Source organism: Adiantum capillus-veneris, chromosome 4, assembly GCF_014529385.1.
Source record: "Adiantum capillus-veneris isolate H3 chromosome 4, ASM1452938v2, whole genome shotgun sequence".
NCBI classification, from domain to species: Eukaryota; Viridiplantae; Streptophyta; class Polypodiopsida; order Polypodiales; family Pteridaceae; genus Adiantum; species Adiantum capillus-veneris.
In genome coordinates this window covers 133,006,477-133,027,396 of record NC_140934.1, presented here as the reverse complement: position 1 = coordinate 133,027,396, position 20,920 = coordinate 133,006,477, and positions in this window count along the sequence as shown.

The window sequence follows — 20,920 nt, the reverse complement described above, 5'->3', positions numbered from 1 at the left end:
TCATTAGTATAGGCTTCATAAACACCATAACACAAGGAAGATGTGAGAGAAGGAGAGAGAGGGAGAGGAAGAGATCATTAGAGCTTCGTTAGTATAGGCTTCATAAATACTATACAAACATGCACGAGGGGAATTGCACATAATCAACATCTCACAAACTCATGTGTGCATGGTAACTCAAACCTCTTGGCCATTAAGAAACCAAAACGAATAACCATAGTCAATACTATGTGTAGAGGTGCATACACAATGATGTACATATGAGAGAGTGAGTGTTAAAGCTTGATTGTGTGTGTGTGTGTGTGTGTGTGTGTGTGTGTGTGTGTGTGTACAAAAGAGGAGGCCTCCTTATATAGGCCAAGAGAGTGATTAGGGGAGAGATTATAAGCAAGAGGGGTAATAACAAAGTAATCTCAATTAGGGGCATTCCCCCGATGAGAGATCTCCTGTGCCCTACTTTTTTGACCAATTTCCTTCTAATCACCTTCATCATGGGGAGCTTTGTCTCCATGCCTCCTATAGCTTGAGTCCAAGAGCTTCCTTATAATATTTTAGACAATCTTAAAAAAATAAGAGAAAATTAAGAAAAATGAAGAGAAACCTATAAGAAATTATATGTCTATAGTTGGATAACCATGACTTCTTCCCATGTGGACAGATAGGCTCCACCATGTGCGCGTATGTCGCACGTGTCAATGCAAGGAACTTGCCGATACACTGTGTGCGAGCCACAAATGGCTCCAAGCACACAACAAAACTAAACTAGTAAGTTCAAAGATGGCGTTGGTGTATCACTCACCGCTCTACGCTTCCTGCCATGGAGGATTCCTCACCATGAAGAAGAGGGAGATGCCGCTACGCCGCGCTCAACCGCCTCACCGCCGTCGTGCCGCCACAATGCTCGATCGCACTCTCTCTCTCTCTCTCTCTCTCTCTCTCTCTCTCTCTCTCTCTCTCTCTCACACACACACACACACACACACACACACACACACACACACACACACATACACACACACACGCATACACACACACAAGGAGATGAAGGAGAAGAAGATGGAGATGGATCAAGAGCACTCTTCAATTGCACAAATGAGAGAATGCATGATTTTTAGGTTTAGTTGACTTTTATATGAGCTCACCCCATTCACACTTGGACACCCATGCTTAGCCAACTAATCCCTTGAATGTTCCAGTTAGAGTGCGCCTCTCATCGGCGATCATCTCTTACCCTTTTCCTATTGGACTAACAAGCCCGGTACCTGACTCTACCAAATAAATAAGACAATGTCCGTCGTAGGTGATAGGAATGTGCGTGAGGGTTAACATGCCCCCCTTGCTAATGTAGATTCCATCCTCGGAAGCTATTTAGTTGAAGCTCGTTCGTCGAGGTGGAAGAGCTTTTGAGATGAATGTCCTTAGCCTTCTTCAGTCACTGCAAAATCAAACAACATTGGCACAGTAATTGCATTCTCATAAATAATTAAAAAGCATATGCAATTGCTGGCAGACAATTTGATTGGTAACAAAATTTTAAACCATTTGTCAACAATAAACATTAAATTGAAATATAATCAAACGCATAAACAGTTGTAAAGGTAAAAAATTAAACAAGTTCAGGGTCGCTAATTCAACGATCAAAAGGCACTAAAGATCGACAATTAATACCATGGGTAACATTTTCAATTTTCTCTGGTCAATTAAGTTGTTTAATTGCGAGAGCCAAGTATTTCATGTCCAAGGGCTGACTAGATGCTATACCTAGAAGACCTTGTAGTTAAGCTGCGATAAAAGGAATTACTCATGAAATCATCCCCTGACTTATTTCTTTTTCTTTGACCCCCCAAAGTCTTTTCACATTGTTTCAATTTTGATGTGTGTGCTTATTTTGTATGCCTTGGGTTTTTTTTCTTTTCAAGGAAAAGCGCCCACACTGGGAACCTCCAGGGCACTAGTACCATAGGCGATACATGTGAGTGAAGTACCCAATCAAGCTGAGATTTCTCTTCCATCTTAAGATTTTACATTGTGGCACTTTGAATTTTTGTTTGTTCGTTTTTAGCATTTTAATTTTGTAACTTTGGGGGGTCATATAACACTGTTACCTTCCCCAGGCTCATCACACTAGTAAAATCCCTTTATAATACTTAAGTAGAAAGCCCACTAGAAAGCCCTAGTACATTTCACACCATGCTGCCTAAATCGGATTAAGAACCTAAGTAACCATTGATTATTAGGAAGGCATTCCCCATGGTATTAAGAGAAGATCTCTAACACCTAGCTTGGTCAAACTAGCTTAGTCGGACTGCTTGATTTTTAAACCTAGACAAGTGATTATGACAAAAAATTACATTGAATTTTAATATTTGATACTAAGCAAATGTGCTGAATATTATGCTACCAATCAAAATTAATGTAGACAAACATGGATGCAAAAAGATAAGGGGCAATGCTAATGGATAAGAAACACCTGTTTGTGTTGATGGTCGTGCTTGATTTGAAAAGTGGATGAGAGAAAGATTCTATGAAGGTCCAAATCCTAACCACAGCAACACGTTCTTGTACACACAAGAAAACACAAAGAATACCTCTAGGAGGCACATCAGTGGGAAGAAAGAACTTTGCTAATCACTCAACTCTAAAACAGAAACACTTCTATCGTACTAATCCTACCTACCCTCCATCACTCGAGTGATGAGGATCAAAGGTGTTTGATGACATAGGTTTTTGTTTCACTGTACCAGATGTGACAAGTATAGGTCTGGTCAATGTTTTGACTTTTATTGTGCATACTCGTTTGCTAATTGCTCTTTCTCTTTATTATTTTTGTTTTTTGTGAGTATAAGGCTTTATATGTACATTCCCTAAGATTGGGAGATTGAGAGTTCAGGGAGGAAGGTTGAGAGGAGAATGAGTGAATGATGACTGTCAGCAAACACTCCCCCCTTCCTTGGGTAGATCATACCGTTTGAAATGTGCTCGTTACCCTTTGAAACCAATTGTTCCAGGTGGTAATAGGTGAGTATTTTTGCCAGTAGTTTTCTATTACCTTAGGTGTCTCATCGAGTTGCAAGGGTGGTAAGGTACTCTCCCAGGATCGAACTTGAAGTGGTTCATTAGGTGATTTTTGAACACTGGGAGATGTGGATTCCTTTGTAGCTTTATGGAGGTCCACTATTGTAGGTGGAGGCTATGGAGAAGCTTTTACCTCTATGGATGCATTACATGAGGAACTAGAAGCTTCATGGGACTCCTCCCTTCCTGAGCTAGGTGGAACAAATCGTTGTTTCTTCGGTACCCAAACTAGCTCTGGAGCGGGTGTGTAGCATTCTGTGATTTTTTTCTTTCCATGATTGTCAATTTATTTTGGAGCTACAAGATTGGGCGCACATGGGTCAGGTGACAGGCAAGAACACAATCTACATTTTGGCACCCAGATTTGATCATTTCCTTGATAGTAGCCTTGGACTTCCAATAATTGTTTAGGGATCCACCGCCACATTTCCTTACATTTCTTGGAGCGAGTGGGACATTTCTTACAAGGCTTCTGTTTTTTAGCACTAGCTATAGTCACTAAAGAAGCTTTAGGGACCCATTTGTATGTTTTCTTCATTATATTAGGATGAGTCTTGTCATAAGCTATATGAATTTCTTGTAGCATATTTAAGGGTACGGGCATTTCATCCCCCTCCGGTGTTACCCAGGCCGTCCCCCTGTTTCTCTAAGTGTCTATGGTTGCTGCTAGGTGGACACAATCCACATTGTCCGACTCAGTAATTCCAGGTAGTACATCCATATAAGGAGAATCTTTCCCAACATCAGAGTCCGCTTTACACGTGTAACAATACTGCAATGGGCCGAGTGAACTGTGGTGTCAGATCTATGATCAATTATAAACCTATTTCCTAGAGGATGTGCTTGACCCATCACAAGATCCACTCGAATGACAGAATCTTGGAACTACAAGTAGATATGGTTTTTAGACCAGTCATGCACCATTTTTTTTCCCTCATGAAAGGACGTCCTAAGATCATCTCCAATGCCATAGTGTGTTTAGAGAAATCCATAACAATGAAGGTAATCCTTATTTTATGTCCAAAGACCTTGATCTTGAGATCTTCTAGCACCCCAATAGGTTTAACAATAGACCCATTGGCCATCTTCACTACTATAGTTGTGGTCACAAGGTGAGGTCTTTCCATAGTTTCCCAGCAATTTTTAGTCACAATGCTAACCCTAGCGCCACCATCAACGATTCCCTTCACATTCAATCCCTTAGTAGTGATTGGTATGGTCGCATTGGATTCATCACCCTCAAAGTATTGTCCCAACTTGTTAACAGGTATTTCTATAACAAGGTTCTCATTTAGGTTGGGTTGTGGATCTAAGTGTTCCTCCTCTATTGGCATCTCCCCAACTCCATCCATCTGGGAAAATTTTGGTAGCCCAAAATTTAGTTCTCCATTGAGGAAGGCTCGAAGAGCTGAGACTAGCTCAGGGTCTTTATATAGTTTGGACATGATGGTGGTTCTAACTTCTGAAGACATGAAATCCATCAATTTGGCAATGTTTAATGGCACCTTTTGGACCTCAGTCCCTTGACGTGGGGAATATGGGATCTCCATTTCTTCGATAGGATCAAGTAGTCCCTCTGTAAACATTCTTTCCATCAAGAAGTGAGTACACCCACTTTCCCATGACTTTAAGTCACTTTCTTCTTGGATGACTGTTGGACGGGAGAGACTCACACACCCATGAAGTGCATGCAAACACTACCTAGATCAACATAATGTCAATCGAGGACACAGATGACACGATAGGCATACGGAGGAAATCTCTTAAGCTTGTCAGGCTGAGACCATCCTACACATACAACACTCTGGAAGGCCAACTAAACCACAATCAAGAACCTCACTACCCTCAACTACACCACCTAGCCACATACACACATGCGGAAGGTAACTCACCTAGTCATGCCAGATTCATACAAAACTTAAGGAACACTATCCCCTCACTAGGATACACCTGTCCCTAAGCTTCTACACTCAAAATCCTCACTCTAAACCCATCTGCGGAAAACGCGTAGGATGACAGAGCTGAAATTTGAAAGTGCTCGAAACTGAAATTTATGAGTACCTATGCGTAGCTTATGTCGCCACGATTCTATAGACTACTAGCACGCAGAAAACAGACATCGTTTGATACACTTACGGCTAAAAATAGCTCGTAGATGCGTCGGCATGTGCGCTTCGTCTCGCGTGGAATGCTTGGCGTTGTCGCGTAGCTCTCCTCGAGCCTACAGCAATGGTGCAGTCGGATCTCCAATGTGTTGAGCGAGCCGAGCGTAGCGAGAGGATGAAGCTCACGCTCACTCTCTTTCTCTCTCACACACAGTAGACGGCAGCGCTAAGTTTTGATTATGATAAAAGTCCTCTTTACAAAATGACCTAGGTACCTTATATACTAAGGCTACCTTAGGTTTAACCAAAAATGGGGTTGAAAGGGTCAAATGGCTTTGTATTTACAATCTGGAAATGCCATTGCACCCCGACTTCTGAAACTAGAAGAACTACTCATTACAAATGACGTTTATAGCCATAATCCGCAGCATTTCATAACTTCGCAAAAGATAAGACTTTGGTACGAAACTTGAGTTATGTTGTGTTGTTGACCTAGCGGTCAACATTCCCCCCTTCCGCGTTCATGTCGTCCCCGACATGACCTGATTGTCGATGGCGATGTGGTCTTTGTTGTCGTTTTGTTGTTGGAAAGAAAGTATAGACTATAGCCTTCGCAGTAGCTTGTCTTGTTCGTCCAATCCGATGTACATAGTCTTCACATGATTCAGGAAAATCATAATTGATGACGAACTTTATGTCTTTCACACCCACGCTTTGAGCTGCAGCATCTGTTTTTGTCATTATAGGTCTACTGTCAGATCTAAATTCAAAAAGAACCCAATGTCATTGAGCTTGACTCTTATCATCATGGACAGAGAATGCTCCATCCATCATTTGCTCCAACAAATCTGTGAATTCCGAGTATTTGTGATTCTCAGAAACAACTTCTACAATCTGTAGAATTGAGTGATTGGCTTTCTGATCTTGTGAGCCAATGAAAACTTTGTAAGGAGTTATGTTGTGTTGTTGACCCAGCGGTCAACACTTTGCTGTTGTTTTGGCTTCATCTGTTGCACTGCTTGTATCTTTGTAAGGAGTTATGTTGTGTTGTTGACCCAACGGTCAACACTTTGCTGTTGTTTTGGCTTCATCTGTTGCACTGCTTGTATCTTTGTCGAACCACAACAAGAACTATGATCCATTAGAGCGGACATCTATCATCATAACCATTCATCTTTTGAGATCCTCTGATTACTTTACTTTTATGTCTGCTCTTCTTCCTTGGGGACTTCTTTGTTCCTGTGCAATCATGTTGTTAGTGTTGTCTGCAGCTTTGTCATTGTGGGCCATTCTTTGACTCGCCATTGAGGAGAAGTATGCTATGGTCTGAAATTGGTGCTCCAATTCATTTGTCAATTGATTTGAGTAGCATTTCCTTATTGTTGATGTAGAAGGAATATGTACAAGAGGATGGTGATAGGTGTCCTTAGATTAGGGTCTAAAACCTGGATGACCAAAGGGAAAAAACCCGGTGGGAAAAAAATGCCTTTGGTTATACGCTCTTATTGGAGTTAAGCAGTTGAACGTGAAGTACATGTTCATGAAAGGTGAGTGCTTGGGTGAAACATGGAAAGAGTGCCTGATGCAAGTGCCAATTATGGGACACTCTATATGCATATGAGAAATTTGTCAACAAAAGCATGCAATATTGTGAAAGAAGGAGATGATGGGTGTTTTGAGGAATAAATGTAGCACATGTGACATCAAAATATGTCTCAATACCTTCCACCTTTCCAAGAAGGGTTTTCGATGTAGAAGTTTCTCCACTCGTATCTCACTGTGCTCAGTACGTGAGTGTCTTTCGGACCTTCTCCTTCACTCCACCAGACTTAAGTGCTTAGACTTTGACTCTTTTGCTCACCTATACCAGCATGAGCGACACAACGTAAATATGCTCAACTCTTCCAGCTTGAGCAGTACCTAGAATAGCTAAGACGCTTAGACCACAAAGAATATTACTTGAAGCTTTGGGACTAACACCTCACTCATTTTGTGGCTTAGCTACTCAACTCTGATCTCTCTTTGGGCTCGTGTCACTTTTCGTGTTCTTTGTCTCTGGATTCTCATCAGCTTTCTTTTGAGCTTGTGCTCTCGTAACTACTTGAACTGGTACAACATTTTCATTTTCTGAGCTACTAGGTAGCTGAACAATCCCTGATACATTTGTCGTTATTTACCTGATTTGGTTTGGTTTTTTTGGGCAATCGGGGATCAAGTGAGTGATGCCACACTCAAGACAATAGGCATTTACTTCAGTGATCTCCGTATGAGGACATTGTTTGACCAAGTGGTTGTCACGACTTTTGTGACAATCTGTCTCTGGTTGAGGAGATTTTTTTAGCATTTCCTCTTGGCTATAAGCAAGCTTTGACCTAGATAAGCCGCTTTTTGCAATGAATCGCAATGTCCTTTCGTCCATTTCATACCTTCTTTCTTTCGACTGAAACCCAGGAGGTGGAGGTTGTACCAGCCTCACCACTCCATGTGTTTCTCTCACATTTTGTTGCTCTAAAGGGTAGTACTCACTTTGGTTGCTATACCACATTGTAGCTGGTACTGGCATTGGTTTATTTGATGCTTCCATCATTGGCATGTATCTCATGTCTACCGGCATTCTAGCACCTGGCAGCAGCGGAGGTTGTTTTTCTAAGACAAGTTGTGGCCTTAAAACTCCTACTGGTCCTGGCACATTCCCCGTAATGTATCTAGGTGGAGTAGGTGCTTCTGGAACAGGTTGTACATACCTCTCCCTAGCATTTTCCATGCTATAATAGCACTCTTCACCCGTATGGTTCGTCCATTTTCTCTCAATTTCACACCACTTTGGCTCTCCCGAATCAGACCTTACAAGAGGAATCAACCTCTTGACCAAGTCGTCGATAAGCTTTTCTTGATCAATAGGTGTCGTTGGCTTGGCAATGAACTCACTCATCTGTGAAACACTGTGCTGAGAGGATGTGTCATCTCCTTGACTCTTTAAGTCCTTTTCTTTGTATGCCTCATAGTTATCCACTAGATAAAGAGCTTCTTTGATCAACTCGTTTAGCGTCATCCTCCTTATCATATGCAGATCCTTCCGAAGGCCCTCATCTCTCATTCCCTGGATAAAGATCAGCATCAGTCGTGCTTGCGTAGGTAATTCCGCTCTCGAACAGAGCTTAACATATCTCTTGAGTCGTAATGATGCTTTGCGTACTGATTCGTCCTCTTTCTGTTTGAATCTATGGATTTGTGAGACCGTGTTGTGAGCAATGCCTTTTGGTAAGAATTCTTCAATAAAATCCTCAAACAACTCATCTAGGGTCTCAAAATCCTATTTTTCCACCGAGTCGAACCATGTAGCTGCATCATCTTCTAGAATCAATCCAAATCCCGCAAACTGTGTCACAAAATCTGAAACTTCCTCTGCTCTAATCACTCTTCTAAAAGCCACTACGTGATCTCTCGGATCTTTATCTCCGGAGTATTTTCTGTTTACCCATTTCTGGACTTGGGATGGTCTAACTCGTCGATTGTCTACAAGTCTAACCAGAGACTCTCCTAATCCTTCTCCTGTTATCGCTCTTGAAGGGACTCCTGGTGGCTCTCTTCTTGGAATTCCTATAGGAATTTTCGTGTTTGGTGGAGGCATTTGTGGTCCTTCATTGACCAAATATCCACCTCTTTCTAGTACAGTCTGTGGATTTGTGCTTTCGACAACTCTGTATTCTCGTCCATACTTGGCGACAACTATAGATCTCCATTGACAGTCGACTCCGTATGTGTAGACATATAAGAGCTTGTAATCCGTTATCTCTTCTAGGTATGGATCTAAGCACCTATAAAGATTGACCTCATTGTCATCAATGTATCTATATAGTCCTTCACTCTCATGACCAATCATCCAAACTCTCTCAACAAGATGGATCTTTATCAATTGCAAGTTTGGAAGATCCATTGTGGGAGGATATTCCTCTATCGTCGGGATCTCCAAGCTTGTGTAAGCTGCGTTTGAATCTAGGGTAGACATGATTTCTGGGCTTAAGAGCTTTTTCTTGGTTCAAGTAGACTTAGTCCACTGTGTTCAAGTGCTTTGGTTAGGGAAAAGTTGAAACTATGTCCAAAACCACAACCGTTTTCTCACAATTCTTGCATATTGTCGCTTTCAGACACCCCTAACTTCCATATGAATTTTGAGGCCTCAACGATGTTTTTTTCAAAGTTGAACTAAATGGTCAAGTTCAAGTTCAAGTTTTGCTCTAAGATCTGTAGAGCCGCTCTCAGGCTACGTTTTGATATAAAAACTTTTCCAATCCGATACCGTTTGTGAAAGTTATAGCCAAAACAGTGAAATGCAGTTTAGACCGGTCAAAATGAGTCCAAATTCAATTTTAAAAAAGAGATTTGGGATCTCTGTGACACTGTGAACACTTCTGTATGGTCAAAAGTACAGTTGGACCCTAAAACTGGCTTGGAGACATCCTACGCGTAGGATGTCTATATGCTCAGAATTTAACAAAATTTGGTCCAGAGACTCCCCTTAAGTCCAGCGACACAATGGTATGCTCAGAACTTCATTTGGACCTAAAAATGGCCTTGAGACATCCTACGCGTAGGATGTATTTTTGCTCAGAATGACTTGAAATTTTCACCCCAGCTTCTCCTTGATGTGCTGATCACAGTGGTGTGCTCATAGGTTGCTTTGGAGTCCTAAATCAAGCTGGAAACATCCTACGCGTAGGATGTCTTTTTGCTCTGTTTCAGCTCAAACTTGCACTTTAGCTTCCCCTTGATGTGCTAAGCTCGCAGCTATATTTACTTTTTGATTCTGACACCTATAGGTTGGTCAAATGATCAAGAATCTGTTCCAAAAACCTGATGTCTGCTCTGATGAATTCTCAAGTCAAATCAACTCCAAATTGGACCAAAATTGACTAGGAGGCTTATCTAAGGCTATATGACAGCATGGTATGGTCACATTAGAATTTGGCCTCTAAATCATGCCTTACACATCCTACGCGTAGGATGTCTAACTGCTCAGAATTGCCCCAAATTTGAACCACAGACTCTCCTTGATGTCAGCAACCCAATGCTATGCTTAGATTTTAATTTGGATGTCAAAAGACCCCAAAACTAGCTGCTCTTGCCTTTTGTCTGTCCAAAAACGCTAAAGTCTGCTCAAAACCCAATTTTCTCACCCAAATGAGCAAAAAACTCTCACATGCACTCAAAACATCATGTATAACATGCACATGAATTCATCCTATGGTTTGGTCTCAAAAACTATGCCTTGGACACAATTTGGGTAGGATGTCTGGCGATTCTCGTCTTTTGGCTTTGATCTGTCAAAATTTGGTCAAATTTCCACTTTCCAGGTGAAAATAGGGTAAAACCTACCTTACACACTGGTCAACTCAGAATTTCAAAATTTCCACCATATCACCCTGTAGACATCCTACGCGTAGGATGTCTACTGCTGATTTTTTCAGACTGAAGTGTCCCTGATGCTTCCTTATGCTCTCAGCAAGTGCAAGTATGCTTCACAATTGCAAAAACATGCAAAAATCACTCAATTTAAGCCTTTTCTGAAATTTTACGTTTTCTTACTCCTTTTTTTGGCTTTTGGTCAACAAAAATAGGGAAAAACACTCAAGTCAATATGAAAATAGGGTAAAACCCACCCTCTGAACCCACTGGTGCAGCCAGAATTTTCAAATTTGGTCTCCAGAACCCCCTTGAGACATACTACGCGTAGGATGTCTAACTTTACAGAATTGCAGGTTTTCTTCACAGAACCCTTGCAAATGCTCTTTTATATGCACAGCATCAGTCAGTCATACAAAAATATCCACAAAAGCTTGTGTAATGCATTTTTACCCACAAAAGCACACTTTTCCATAATTTCAAATGCAATCAAGCACTTTAGCAAATAATTCAGTGATGAATAGCTCTAGATCAGAATCGAATCACTTACCTAAAGCTACTCCTACAAATCATATGGGGTTTTGCATCTATGAGTAGAAAAACGCTTCACCGCCACACACGGACTAGTAAACGCCTTTATCACCTCACAAATCACTCGACCACCAACAACTACTCTAATCCTCAGATCCTAACTAAACCTATCTAGTCGCAGACCCTCAGCAAGACACGCGCTTCTTGGCTATCCACTTGATCACGGAATATCCTCTTCCGGATCCACTTAAGAAAAACGCTTTCTTTAGCCGAAACTAAATCAAGCAACCATCACACGAGTGTTAGTAGGAAACCTACTTAGGTCCTTGTGTCCCCGGCAGCGGCGCCAATGTTTGACGGGAGAGACTCACACACCCATGAAGTGCATGCAAACACTACCTAGATCAAAATAATGTCAATCGAGGACACAGATGACACGATAGGCACACGGAGGAAATCTCTTAAGCTTGTTGGGCTGAGACCATCCTACACATACAATACTCTGGAAGGCCAACTAAACCACAATCAAGAACCTCACTACCATCAACTACACCACCTAGCCACATACACACATGCGGAAGGTAACTCACCTAGTCATGCCAGATTCATACAAAACTTAAGGAACACCATCCCCTCACTAGGATACACCTGTCCCTAAGCTTCTACACTCAAAATCCTCACTCTAAACCCATCTGCGGAAAACCCGTAGGATGACAGAGCTGAAATTTGAAAGTACTCGAAACTGAAATTTATGAGTACCTATGCGTAGCTTATGTCGCCACGATTCTATAGACTACTAGCACGCAGAAAACAGACATCGTTTGATACACTTACGGCCAAAAATAGCTCGTAGATGCGTCGGCGTGTGCGCTTCGTCTCGCGTGGAATGCTTGGCGTTGTCGCGTAGCTCTCCTCGAGCCTACAGCAATGGTGCAGTCAGATCTCCAATGTGTTGAGCGAGCCGGGCGTAGCGAGAGGATGAAGCTCACGCTCACTCTCTTTCTCTCTCACACACAGTAGACGGTAGCGCTAAGTTTTGATTATGATAAAAGTCCTCTTTACAAAATGACCTAGGTACCTTATATACTAAGGCTACCTTAGGTTTAACCAAAAATGGGGTTGAAAGGGTCAAATGGCTTTGTATTTACAATCTGGAAATGCCATTGCACCCCGACTTCTGAAACTAGAAGAACTACTCATTACAAATGACGTTTATAGCCATAATCCGCAGCATTTCATAACTTCGCAAAAGATAAGACTTTGGTACGAAACTTGAGTTATGTTGTGTTGTTGACCCAGTGGTCAACAATGACACTAGGTATGGCTAGGGGTCTATGGACTTGGTGAGGTTGTTGTTGCGTAGGGAACAGGGTGTCTTTAATCTGGATCTGCCTAGGTGCTGGTTCTAAATCGCGTTGGGTATCTTCTACCAAACTCCTTAATTGCTTGACTCGCTCAATCTCCTCTTTAGGGTTTGGATAGGTTCCTATCTTCTTCTTGGATCCTTTCCATTGTGGCTCATGAAGATCTTCCTTGTTGGTTTCTATCTTAGTGGTTGTTTTGGTCTCCATGGTTTCACCTGAATCAGAATCCTCTTCAGCGTCGTTCATATATATGGGGTCATCACCTGTCCCTATGTTGGTCTTTGAACTGGGGTCTGACTTTGCTGCTTTTTGTGATATCTTCCTTCGTGTTTTCTTCTTTTTCTGAGATTGGGCAATTGATGCCGTGTCTCTTTTCTCAAGAATATAATTTTGTTTTTGGAGCATCGATCATGTGAGTACATTTACTGGTACCACAAGTGTACTTTTTGATGGCTCCTCGGTAACTTCAATCAAGTTTAATGGCGTGATCTTTGGTGCATTTGGATTATTTGGACATTGGGCAATCAAATGATCTATGCCACATCGATTACACATGAGTATCGGCATTGTAGACGTGCTCGCTTGACTGGTTTGCATTAGTGTGGCGTTCTTTTGTAGCCTAATAGGACACTCGGCTACACGATGTGGACCTCCACACTCATAGCATTGAAGAGGTGGTCTCTTAGCAGTGTAATTGATATTTTGGCCTCTTGCCGCAAGAGCAGCTACTTGATATACGGATTTTACTTGTCCCCAATAGTCCTCCATGTAGTATTGTGACTTTCTTCAAGCACATCCATTCCATAGGCAATATTAGGATCTATATCTTTCTCACAGCTTTCCAAACAAGCAATAGATGACTCACAACCCACTTGATTCATAGAAGTGATTCTCGGATGTGGTGGTTGCGGTCCTAGCACTTGAGGTGGTAAGGGTGTTGTTTGAACAACATTTTGGGCCCTAGGGACCATGTGTTGTGCTGTTTGTTCAAGAGGTGGGACCGGCATCAATGCAGGCACTCGAGGTGTGTCTGTCCATGCTAAGGTTGGTCTATTGGCCATTGCACGCTTAAATACTATGCAATCCTTAGCTTGATGACCATACCTTCCACAGGCATTGCAATTCCCATTGAATTTTACTCTAAAAGTAGGACATTAACTGGTACTATGTGGTCCATAGCATACTGAGCACCATTGTTGCTCCCTTCTTATATACATACGATTGTTTTGGGAGCACAATTGTTTCTAAGACTCTCTTGAATAGCCTTGGTGAGATCTCCTAAAGTTATCTCAGATATCTTAGGCTCCTTAGCAATAGGCTTTAGGGTCATTGGCTGATGCCCTGATTCTTGGGAGCTAATAGATTTAGGCTCAACAGACATTCTTTCTCCTTGAATCATTAAATTATCCTCCAATTGGATCGCATTGGTGGTGACTACTTCCCAAGTGGTGATACCTCTAATGACTAGGCCATTGTAGATATCCTCATGTCGTAATCCCCTAATGAATCTATCCAGCAATTGATCATTATTGAAGCATTCATTTGGATTACAATGAGAATTCAAATGCTTCAAGCGACTAATAAAGTCTCTCACCGACTCTCCTTCCTCTCGTTGGGTTTTCTGGAGCTGAGAGGCTACACCCCAAAGCACTCCCTCTCGTATGTATTCTTTCAAGAATAGTCTCCTAAGAGTAGGGTAAATTTTTTTTTCTTCCACCCTTAGGGTTCTATACCAATCCCCTACCTTCCCACTTAAGGTTAGGCTTAAAGCATTACTCTTATGCAGGTCATTGTGTTCTCCTAGAGAATCGCATGTTTGTTCAAACACTTCGATATGCGTTCTCACATCCCCATCTCCACTAAATTTTTGTGTGAGCTTGGCTATTTGTATTGCCTTACTTCTAGGCTCTCTATCAGGCGTGCTACGCATATTCTCAGCAATAGATCGACCAATAGCTTGAGCAAATGTTGCCAAATCATCTAAGTGAGCAGGCACCGTGGGTGAAGGCTCTCCAGAGACTACATGTGGAGTAGGTATTGGCATTGAGCTTGGCGCATAGGAATCCCTTGGGTTCAACATTGGGTACGATGTTGTGCCATGTGGTGGCCCAAATTTCATATGTGTGGCCCTAGGCATAGCAGACGCTGGATGTGACATGCTAATGCTAGCCAGTATAGTCCCATGGAAATAAGAACTGGGGTGTTGTGGTTGTGGAGCATAGGCAGTTGAAACAATGGGAGGGGTAGGGACTACATGAGTACGATGACCCATAGGTGCATACGATTGGTACACACTTGTAGGTACTGTAGCAGGCATTGAGCTACCATGTAGTGGTGATTTACTAACAAATGAGGTCCATGGCATGTTTCTTGGCATGCCCATCATTGGGGTAGGCATGGTAGCCGTGGTGTCATCAAGGGAAAGATGAGCTAGACTTGGAAAGGTAAAGCTATCACTTGTGGGCTCAGATTTCATTGAGACCCCTGGCAAAACAACATATGGAGGATCCATCGGACTTACCAAGGGAGTCTCCATTTGCGATAAGGTCGGATGTTTAGCCTTTCCTGTATCCAAGAATCTCATGAGACCCGTTGAAGGCATGTTGATCCCCTTGTTCTGTCTCTCTAACTCAATGACCCTATGGATGACCTCACAAACTCTTTGTTGTTGATCCTCCACACTAGTAGCACCCATTGTGGATTGTAGGACATCTAACCAACCCACATGATAGGTGTGACATGTGTATAGGTTGGTCAGAGTTTTCATTTGTAGTGCGTACTCCCAGTTCTCATTTAAGAACGCTCCATCTAGGATTGAGGTGCTAGGGGTGTCCTTTGAGCTAGATGCAATGTTGCTTTCTAGGGGTTGGCCCTTAGTGGTTGTTAATCCAGGAGCACTTGATTGCTCTCTTAGCAAGGATATTGACATAGGGGCTTTTGCTTTTAACTCTCTTCATTTCTCCGCCTTGCGTAAGCTCTTGACTTCCTTTTTCGTCGCTGCAAGGATATATCGCTCAACCTCTTGCACTTCGGCAATGCTTCTACCATCGGGTAATATGACCTCGGAGGGGAATAGCTCTGAAGATTCACGAGGTGTAGTGAATGAAGTATTCACGTGCACATTCTCTAAGGGCATAGGGTCTACGTTGGTCACGAATGGAGAATTTACTTCCCCACCTCCCTCATTTACATCATTAGCTCCATGTTCGGAGCAAGTGGCTCTACTAAAGGTTTCCTTTAGGCGGCTAAGCACGCTCGGCCCGGACCGTGGGCCCATGGCATGCATGTCTTGGCTTGAGCTATCGAGATTAGGCATTGGGAAACCCTCCATGACGTCGTAGTCAGAGAAAGAGTCACTAGCCGCTATGTTCGGGTCTTGGTTTGTACTACCTTGGGTCCCCACTGAGAGCCCGAAACTTAAGGTAGGTGGATACTGAGAACTCACGTAAGTTGAAATTCTCTCTAGTTGCTCCATCTCTAGCACACGACCAGAGCGTAGATGCATGTGCCTTTGGCACCCTACAAGCATCAGCGAATAACCTCGAAGGTTAACCGCTTACCTTTTTCGTACGTCCGTTTTCACTCGTTTTCTTATGTTTTTTAATATTTTTGAATGATCGATTTTTTGATTAAAGTGTGTGATAGCTCAAAACAAGCGTACCACTCAGAGGGTTGCGGTGTGCTTTACAACACAACGTTCGGTCAGTGAAGCTCCGTTGGTCCTCAAAAAAACCGATTTTTAGCTACGTGTGAAGCTAAAATACGTAATTTTAAAGCACGACTGAGGCCTAAGCCTGAGCGTGAGCTTGGGCTTGGGTCTGGGCTTGGGTGTGGGAGATATTCCCGATCCCGATCCTACCTTTTCTTTTAAATTTTTATTTTTTTTTTAAAGGATAAGGTCGTTGCTGCCTGCGCGAGAGCACACACACACTCTACCTACCTACTTTCAACTAATACACCTATGTTACACACTAACACACTCTATTAGATCTCACATATCTACTTCCTACTTACTATACATTACATCACACAGAACTAACAACCTTAATACTAACACCTTACACAGAGAAAAAACACAGTACCTTTGAAAACTCCATTAACAAAATAAAATACACAGTATCAACACAAAATCCTTCTTCTCAACACACACACCCTCCTTCCTTACCTTTCCTACAATTGAAATTGCACCACGAAAGAAGCACGGAGTGCCATTCAAGCTTAGTGTATGGCATTCCCCGGCAACAGCGCCAAAAATGTGCGCGTATGTCGCACGTGTCAATGCAAGGAACTTGCCAATACACTGTGTGCGATCCACAAATGGCTCCAAGCACACAACAAGCCTAAACTAGTAAGCTCAAAGATGGCATTGGTGTGTCACTCACCGCTCTATGCTTCCTATCATGGAGGATTCCTCGCCGCGAAGAAGAGGGATACACCGCTACGCCGCGCTCAACTGCCTCGCCGCCGTCGTGCCGCCGCAATGCTCGATCGCACACACTCTCTCTCTTTCTCACACATGCACACACACACACAAGGAGATGAAGAAGAAGATGGAGATGGAGCAAGAGCACTCTTCAATTGCACAAATGAGAGAATGCGTGATTTTTAGGTTTAGTTGACTTTATATGAGCTCGCCCCATTCACACTTGGGTGCCCATGCTTAGCCAACTAATCCCTTGAATGTTCCAGTTAGAGTGCTCCTCTCATCGGCGATCACTCTTACCCTTTTCCTATTGGACCGACAAGCCCGGTACCTCACTCTACCAAATAAAAAATACAATGTCTGTCGTAGGTGATAGGAATGTGCATGAGGGTTAACACACCATTTTAGCCATATCTCCCAAACCATAGCTTCAAAAATTATTTAAAAAAGTAAGGAAAAAAATATCAACTCAACGCCTATAACTTTGTTGTTGAAAATTTTTTCCAATTTGGAATGGAAAAAAATAGAGAAAAATCTCACAAAAATATGTGTCCGTCTTTTCCCTTCCAAAAGTCTTCCAGGTGGTCCCCTCTTGACTCCATGTGCAAGCCTTGTGTCTACAAGTGAATTATGCCTAAATTTGATAATATTTTGTTGACTCCAAGTTCATAATGCATAAGATTCTCCTCCCTTTCACTATTGACTCTTATTCTTTAGATGTAGTGACCATCAGGTAGAATCAACATCCAGTGTTTTTTTTGTTTTCATAGGGTTTGTTTCTACCTCTCCTTATTTCCAAGATCCAAATGTGTCTGAACCATAGCTATGTACAAAATAAATACATAGACTTTTTTGTGATTTTCATGCATCAGGTCCCTCCGGCTCCTCCGTGAAGCCTTGAAGCCTTGCCATCAAGTGCATACCAAGAGAGAGGTGGTCCAAAATTTGAAAAGCGGCCCTCAACGTATGATGTCTAAAGTAAAATTTTAGGGGCCAAAGTTGACATTAGATCTTACCAAGGTGTTTAGCACAACAAAACAAGCTTAGAGACCAAATTCTACGGTAATTCTGAGCACATAGACATCATATGCGTATGATGTCTAAGGTCAAGGTCTGCAGGTTCAATTGCACTTTTAACCACATAACAGGTTTGGAAATGAGATGTTAAGCTTGTTTGCCAAATTTCATCTCATTTGGACACATACCTTTGAATCTAAGGAGATTTTTGCAGATCCAAGAAGGTAAAGGTGAAAAAGTGGTGATTTTGAGCATTTTTTACATCCAAAATTGTTTGTGAGCATATATTCTTGTCGTATGCATCAAGGAGCACCTTGGGTAGAAGCATAAGTGAAATCTGAGCCAAAAGACGGCACACGTATAATGTCTTAGAGGCCAGATGTGGGTCAAATCAAACATGTGAGTTCACCGTAGTGTCCTAAGGCTTAAAAGAAGTCCCTAGTCAAAATTTTAATTGCATTTGGAGCACATCTGGGGCAGGGCAGTTGCAAGCAACCAGACAGAAAAAGGAGTGATAGGCATGTCTAAAAGTGTCAGAATCACAAATTGAGACTTGGAGTGGTTAGAATACATCAAGAAGAGTCTATGTTAAAAGTTTGGAGCAATTCTGAGTCAGTAGGCATCATACATGTATGAAGTCTCCAGGCATAGGTTGACTGTTTTGGCCATAACTTGAGCTCCCGACATCGGATTTAGAAACTTTTTTTATCAAAATGAAGCTCCATAGTAGCTCTACAAGATTCAGTGTGACCCTCTAAACAACAATCAAAGACTTTTTTATCATTCATTGTTGGTCAGCGCTCAAAAAAAGGTCATTTAAGGCATCAAAATGCATCACGAAGTTAGGGGTGTCAAAGTGCAAATTGAGAGAATTGTGAGAAAACGATTGCGATTTTGGACATAGTTTTATAAGTTTTCTTACATCAAGCTAGAGTTGTTAAGACCAGAGATCATGTCTACTTTAGATTCAAACTTAGCTTACATAAGCTATGGGATCTCAGTGATAGAGGAGCATCCCGCCCATAATGGATCTTCCAAACTTACAGTTGATAAAGACCAATTTTGTTGAGAGAGTCCAGATGACAAACCATGCATGTGAAGGACTATATAGATACATGCACAACAGTGAGGTCAACCTTTATAGGTGCTCAAAGCCATACCCAGAAGAGCTGGCGGATTATAAGCTCTTATTTGTCTATACATATGGAGTAGACTATCAATGAAAATCTACAGTTGTTGATAAGTATGGAGGAGAATATAGAGCTATAGAAAGCACAAATCCACAAACTGCATTAGAAATAGGTGGATATTTGGTCAATGAAGGACCACAAATAACTCCACCAAACACGAGGATTCCTATGAGAATTCCAAAAAGGGAGCCACCTGGATTCCCTTCTAGAGTGATAATGAGAGATGAAATGATCACAGAGATGGTAGACATACCTCCTCAAGTGAATCTCCCTAGTGGACCAATCTCGAAGAGAACGACCAATCCCTTTAAAGAAGAACGTAGCCATAGTAGAAGGCCTGAAGCGAGAGAAGGATTGGGAGAGTCTATGATTAGACTTATAGACAATCTATGAGTTAGACCATCCCAGATCCAAAAATGGGTAAACAAGAAATACTTTGGAGATAAAGATCCAAGAGATCACGTAGCGATTTTTGAAAGAGTAATTAGAGCAGAGAAAGTTTTGGATTTTGTGACATATTTTGTGGGATTTGGAATGACTTTGGAAGATGATGCGGGTACTGGTTCAACTCAGTTGGAAAGACGAAATTTTGAGGCTCTAGACAAGTTGTTGGATCTCAAATGAATTTAGAAATGCAATTGTATTGGGGAGACAAAGGATATGTATTCTATGGACAGTCAACCCCATTTGGTAAGAACACTATTTTTCTATACGGAAGAGCACGAGGTCAAGTAAGATGTTATTGCAGTCCCATCATAGAGACTGTCTTCCAACAAGGTCATCAATTCAAAAGGGTTGATAGAAATTTTGTCGAAACCAGTCACATTTACGATAATGCTAGCCGAGTTTCTCAGAATAAGACCAAACATGTAGAGTACTATGGGAAGCTGCCTCAAGAAATTTGGCATAAAAAAACCAATGACTCAATCGAGGAAGGGATCAAAGAGATTGAAATGCCTTAGTTAAACACTAGGCTAGTGCCATTAAACAAGGTAGGTGAATACTATGAGGGAGAATATGGGAACACCACTCTTCTCATGGAGTTCCAAGGTGTAAAAACCATGGCCATCCTTGACAACGGAGCTAGCGTTGCCATCATAAAAAAAGAAATTTTGAAACAATGGAGAAAACTAGTAGTGAGGGATACCAGGATGAATCTGCAACTTGCAGACGGACATACAGAAAGGCCCCTAGGCCTGCTAGAGAAAATAGTTGTTACTTGTCGTAGCATTGAGTATGAGCATACCTTTGCTATTGTTGACTTTGGCAAGAATAACAACTATGGCATCATTCTAGGAAGACCATTCATGAGGAAATTGAAAATGGTCCAAGATTGGAATTATGACCATATCTACCCTAGACACATGGAAACCATGACAAGGATAAACTTGATGGACCATAGTTACAAGGATGTGATGAGAACCTCTATAGAAGAGTTTGATTCCTCTACTATAGCAGGATCAAAACTTCCAACATGGTTGGGTAAGCCTAAAGAACTGCGGATGTGTGGAGCTTTGCAATGTGGAAGCTTAAAGCGAGAGGAATGCATCTTAGAAAGGGCAATTGAAGATAAGGATTTTATCTCAGAACCATTTCTTGAAGAAGCTTTAGAGCCACTCAAATGGGAACACATCTTGGCTACTATTGATGTGTGTGCTATTCAAGGCAGTCTAACAACAAAGTTTTGTGATAAAGATGGCCTTGATGCCATTCCTTATTTTGCACTGAGTGTGATCCAGGAAAACAAAGAGAACCAGGCATAAACAGGTTTCCAAAATGAAAAGCAAACAAACGAATGTCATGAATCAAAAG